This window comes from Palaemon carinicauda, chromosome 36, assembly GCF_036898095.1.
Source record: "Palaemon carinicauda isolate YSFRI2023 chromosome 36, ASM3689809v2, whole genome shotgun sequence".
Taxonomy (NCBI): Eukaryota; Metazoa; Arthropoda; class Malacostraca; order Decapoda; family Palaemonidae; genus Palaemon; species Palaemon carinicauda.
The window spans coordinates 66,746,473-66,752,614 of NC_090760.1; positions in this window are offsets into that span (position 1 = coordinate 66,746,473).

Here is a 6,142-nt window from a genome sequence, read left to right on the forward strand (position 1 = left end):
CTGCTTACTGTATTCAAATTATTTCAAGAACTGCACCAAATCGTGCTCAATCAATATTAATCTAATCACAATGGTCACCATACCATGTAATCTTACACCCAAGATAAAATCATGGATCAATATATTCTGATGTCTAATACAGTAAGTCCCTCGAGTTCTGTTGAAAGTTGATAATGCCCAAATATAGTACTTCATGTAATCGCCAAAGTTACTCCTCTATGATAATTCAACAGAAAAGTCATAATCTAGGAGAAAAATACACACTTTATGACATGGAAACATAATTAAGATTATTCGTTGATGGAAGTTGCGTTGCATCAATGAAACATTGAAAGTCAATAACCTGCTAGCTAGAGGACTTAATGCCATGAAGTTCAAATGGTCGCATCTACGTACGACATCGGTTCAAACTGACTCGTTTACTTTATATTTCTAAGTATTAACCAGCTATCCTACCACTTACTTAAAATATAGAATCTAATATGTCCTTTTCGAATTGAGTACTGTAGTTCTTACTTTTCTTAAATGAATAACACCAGCTAACCTTTAGGTTCTCTTACTTCCATGAATTCCACCAACAATTGCAAATGGCCTTGCACTGTCAGGAACTGCAAGAGTCCTTTTCCATTTTTTTAACTAATGAATGTAAGCTATTAAATTATTTAATAGCTTTCAAAATCGTCATAGATTTGAAACTTACTAATATCAGTTCACTGGTATTGGCACAAAAATAGTCACAAGCCCGACCTGCCAACTCTGTGGTAGAGGGAAGAAGAATTAAAACTATCAAACCTAGATGATAGTATTGTACTGCATGTAATTTGGCATTTTAAAAATACACCTTTTTTAGTCTCATTTTCCTTAATACATGGCAAAGACTTCTGCTACACACCATGGAGGGCTTGCAGTATGATCTACTTTCTGTATTTTCAATGATTTAAAGAGAATAGGGAGAATATTATCTTCAGTACTTATTGAGAGATTCTTCTTAAAATTCCTGCCACTGGAAAGGTGAACACTTCTTCCAGAAAAGATCCCCGTAACAAACCTCACCCCTGCAAAAGGAAGGGAATGTATGAGGTTCAATGTCTACAGGTGCCCTAAAGTTGCCATACATATACAGCAGTATGATCTTACCAAGGGCATTCAGGATGTTAATGTGTTCAATCTTCCCCTACAACTTGAGACCAGCAAACAAACAGTGATATACAAATGCCAAAAAAACTAAGATTTGAAGATATCTTCAAACAAACAAAGTCAAAGTTTCCTAACAGAGGAGACATCATGGACAGACGACAGCTAAAAAAAAAAGTATGCAAACAGGAAAGAGGATGGATACTTCATTAGTTACCTGCTGTATCATGCTTGCAGAACCACCTTCCAGGAATACTTAAGTAAGCGAGGAAGTTTATTTTCTGAGAAAAGCTGTAATACAATAGTGGGTAAAGCTTATCTTTGCAGGACAGCTGGTCGAAATAATTTTCTATAGTTTCAGGTAAAAAATCTATCTTCATTAACAAAACATCGATTTTCTACTTAATTTACTAATGATTGATGATGAGACCACATCTGTCATTTAGTAATCTAAGGAACATTTGCCCCAAATAACACGACACTGGGACCTCAGAGGTCCTTCAACACCCAGGAGCAACTGCTGGAAAACCATTCAGTCTAGTCTCTTCCATAAAGTTAAGAAGACCACTATAGCCGCATCTTGCATTACCTGAAGGCATCCATATCAGAATGGGTCATTACTTACATCAAATCACCCACAGCTTTTCAAGCTGAAAAAAAACCACTGTTAAATCTACTGGAAAACCTGACATCATCTTCAATAAAGTCTATCTATCATGGCACTTCTCCCAATTTTGGGGGGGTAGCAGACATCAATAAAAAATAAAAGGGGGATTTGTCCTCTTTGTTCCTCCTTGCTTGGCGAGGGACTTAGACAAGTTTGGTTGATACTGCTAGGGTGCCACTTGGGGTCCCAGACTGTGGGGTTCTGGGTCTTGGCCATGAAGGACGGTACAAACTTGAAGGTAGCTTCACGCCATCCCTTCGAGTGTGACACCTCGTATGAGAGTCCATGTAGCTCCCCTACCCGTTTTGCCGATGCCAGTGCTATCAGAAAAACTGTCTTGAGGGTGAGCTCCTTGTCTAAGATGTCCTTCAGGGGTTTCGAAGGGAGGTTCCGTCAACATCTTCAGGACCCTAGCTACGTCCCATTGGGGCACTCTAACCGCTTGGGGATGGCATGATTGCTCGAAGCTCTTGATGAGCATCGAGATGTGTCTGGAGGAACCTAGGTCGATGCCCTTCAGGAGGAAGACTTGTCCTAGGGCGGCTCGGACTCCTTTAATGGCGGGAATAGACATCTTTACCTCGTCCCTGAGATATACTAAGAAGTCAGCTATCTCCGGGATGGAGGCTTTCAACGGGTTGATGTTCTTTGCGACGCACCACTTCGTGAAGGTCGCCCATTTAGCCTCGTACACCGCGGCTGATGACCGTCTCAGGTAACCCAACATCCTCGTTGCGGTCTTCACCGAATACCCTTCCTTCCTCAGGAGACGCTGGATAACCTCCACACGTGAAGGCAGAGGGACCGAGGGTTTTCATGGAACCTTTGAAAGTGTGGTTGCCGGAGAAGGTCTGACCTGTCCGGAAGGGGCCAAGGTGGAAGGCGCGCCTGTTCCTTTAGATCCGCGAACCACTCTCTCTCCGGCCACCAGGGCACTACCAAAGTCATCCACAGGTTGTCCGCTCTCCTCACCCGGTTGAGGACTTGTCAGAGCATTCCGAAGGGAGGGAAGGCGTACACGTCGAGGTTGTCCCAAGGATGCTGGAAGGCATCCTCGAACGCCGCTCCTGGGTCTGGCACAGGAGAACAAAACACGGGGAGCTGTGCGTTCAGTCTGGTGGCGAAGAGGTCTATTACTGGCGAGCCCCATTTCTGAATCAGTCTTGGCCACTTCTGGGTGGAGGGACCACTCGGACCCACCACTTGACCCATTCTGCTGAGGCCGTCGGCCAGAATGTTCCTCTTCCCTGGAATGAACCTGGCTGAGATCTTGATCTGCTCCCTTTCGGCCCATTCCAGGAACTCCAACGTGAGGCCGCACAACTCCCTTGATTTTAGTCCTCCTTGCTTCTTTATGTAGGCCATCACCGTGGCGTTGTCGCACATCAGTGCCACGGTGTTCCTCAGAGCTTCTGAACGAACTCTAGGCATGCCCTCTACACTGCCATCATTTCCAGCACATTGATGTGTGGGTTCTTCTCCTCGGTTCCCCACCCTCTCGCTGTGCTGTCGAGGAGATGAGCACCCCAACCCTCCTTTGATGCGTCCGTGAACAGGAGCATCTCCGGAGGATCGGCCGCGAAGGGCATCCCCTTGAGGGTGTTCGAAGTGTCGTGCCACCACTCGAGGACCTCCTTCGTTTCCGGGGACATCGGGACCACCTTGTGTGGGGAGTCTCTCTGGTTCCAGCCCTCCTTCAGATTCCACTGTACTCCCCTGAGTTTGAGTCTCCCCTGTGGGACTAGCTTCTCCAATGACACGAGGTGACCTATTAGTCTCTGCCAGTCCTTGGCTCTCCTGGGGTGACCCGACAGGAAGGGCTGTAGGATCTGACTCAGGTTGTCCAGTCTTTCCGCGGAAGGGAATGCTCTCGCCAACCAGGAGTCCAGGACTATCCCGAGGTAGGTCATCCTGGTGGAGGGTATCAATTGGGACTTCTTCAGGTTGATGGTGATACCCAGGACGTTGCAGAACTGTAGGAGCTTCGCGCCTTGCCCCCTCAGTGTTTCCTCTGAGGCTGAAAGCAACAACCAGTCGTCCAGGTACCGAATCAGGCGGATGCCCAGTTCGTGCGCCCAGGCTGAGACTGTCGTGAAGATCCTCGTGAAGACCTGAGGGGCTGTGGACAGACCGAAGCAGAAGGGGGAGGCATCCTCAGGTACTTCCTGCTGGAGGGGTGGACAGGGACCTGGAAGTATGCGTCTTTGAGGTCTATGGACATCATGAAGTCTCCTTCCCTCAAGGCCGCTAGGACCGACTTCGTAGTGTCCATCTTGAAGTCAGTCTTGCACAAGAACCTGTTGAGGGCCGAGAGGTCTATGACCGGTCTCCAGCCCCCTGTTGCTTTCTCCACCAGGAAGAGTCTGCTGTAGAACCCTAGACCTGGGTCCTTGACTGGTTCCATTGCCCCTTTCGCCAGCATAGCAGAGACCTCTTCTTGTAGGGCCGTTCTTCTCAAGGGGTCCTTCAGTGCCAACCATTCCGCCTGTTGGTTTGAGATCAGAGGGGGGGCGGTCCTCCAGGAAGGGCAACCTGTCCCCTTCTTTCAGGTCTGTCACGGTTCACGGGTCCGATCCGTGGTCCTGCCATGCTTGCCAAGAATGTTTGAGGCATCCCCCCACATGAGGCTTCGGCAGGAGTAGGGGGCCTCTCTCCCTATCTCCTTCGAGAGGCGCGGCCCGATCGACCTCTTCTGGCGGCTGAATAGGAGGGCCTGAATGCTGACTGCACAGCCGACGTTACCCTACGGGAGGGCTACGAGGGTTGCTGCCAGGATGCAGAAGGGGCGTCCATCCTGGGCTGGTTAGGTGAGGCGCTTCGAGGGAGAGGGACATCAGACGGAGCTCTTCTATGGTTAAGTGTTCTTGCTGGTGGGGAACTGGGTTCCGCCACACCCTTTAGTTCCTCACCCTCTCCACCGTCTCTTCCACTTCCTTGAGGGGGAAAACCGACTCGTCCCACAGTGGAAGGCTCCTCAGGGACCTCGCTTCCCTGTCGGGGAGCCTCCTTACAAGCCTGCTGAATCCAGTTGGCGGTTTGCATTATCGACTGATGGAAAAGGAACTTCAAGGCTTTACCTCCCGAGCTAATCAGCTCCTTCAGCAAGGCCTGATTTTCCGGAATTGCGAGGTCATGCGCGGACTGGAATCCTACCAGCGTGGAGGCCCACCAATCCAGCCACGATGATACGTGGATCAAGTCCCTAGACAGCTCCGCCATCATGGCAGCCTCCGCGGGGGAGAAAAAAACCGGTGCCGTGGTAGCTCTCTCCTCCGCTGCACCCTGTCCCAAGATGGCAACTGCTGGTTCTACTGTGCAGGCCCCCGTGCGGTGTCCTTCAGGGAGGTAGAACCGGGACTGTGTCTTCAGGCCCTGGAGAAGTCTAGACGCGCTCTGGTTCTTGTGGGCTTCAGCATGGTTGGCCACGACCTTGCTAACGTGCGCCAATCCCAGCTTCACATCCCTTGCCAAAGGGAGGGCTAGCGAGGGCCTCTGCTGCACAGGCGCATCCACCAATCTGTTGAGGCTCGAGAGCCAGGTTCGTCCAGCCTATGGTGCTGCCGTATGAGGCCTATCACCCTCCTGTATGCGGAAACCTCCGCTGGCGAACCTTCTTCTCCGTCCTCTACCTTCTCCGATGGGGGCCTCAGTTCTCATGACGAAGGACCTCCGACGGGGGGAGCCGCCCGGGGAGGAGGCATCCTCCTGGAATGGACCAGTTCCTTCGCTTCAGGTAGTAGGACGGGCATCGCCGCTGGAACGGAGGACTCCGTCCTGGTCCTATCTCTTCTTCCGACGGACCATGGGTCTGCGGGCTTGCCCGTCGAGGAAAGGTGTTTCTCCCGTTCTGGACGACTCATCGAAGATCTAGAGGCCGGGACGCGGCTGCTAGACCGAAGGGGCGACTCTCCCCGCTGGGCGGGTGGAGTTGGAACCTTCGCGAACTTATGCCTGTCCCTTGGTGCCTGATGAAACGAGTCCCTAGGTCGGTCATACCTCCTTTCCTCGACAAAGCCTACTGGTGAGCGGGGCCTGGGACGCAATCCCGAGGTGCCCGCGACTGCTGCAACCCCCAGGAGTTGGCTACGGGGAATGAAGACTCGTACCCATTCCTCTTCTGGCAAAAGACTTCTCCTGAACTTTCTCCTGGGGGACCTGGAACGTCTCCTCCCGTGGCGAGAGCGTGAAAGGGAGCGCGATCGAGATCTTTTCCTGCGGGACCTATCTCGTCGCCTCCTATGGTCCCTCGGGACTCCATCTTCCGACGAGTAAGAGTAGGCCTCTACCGAGGAGCCCAAAGACCTGTAGGACCTCGTTGGAGGGGCTGAGACTTGCCGCGTT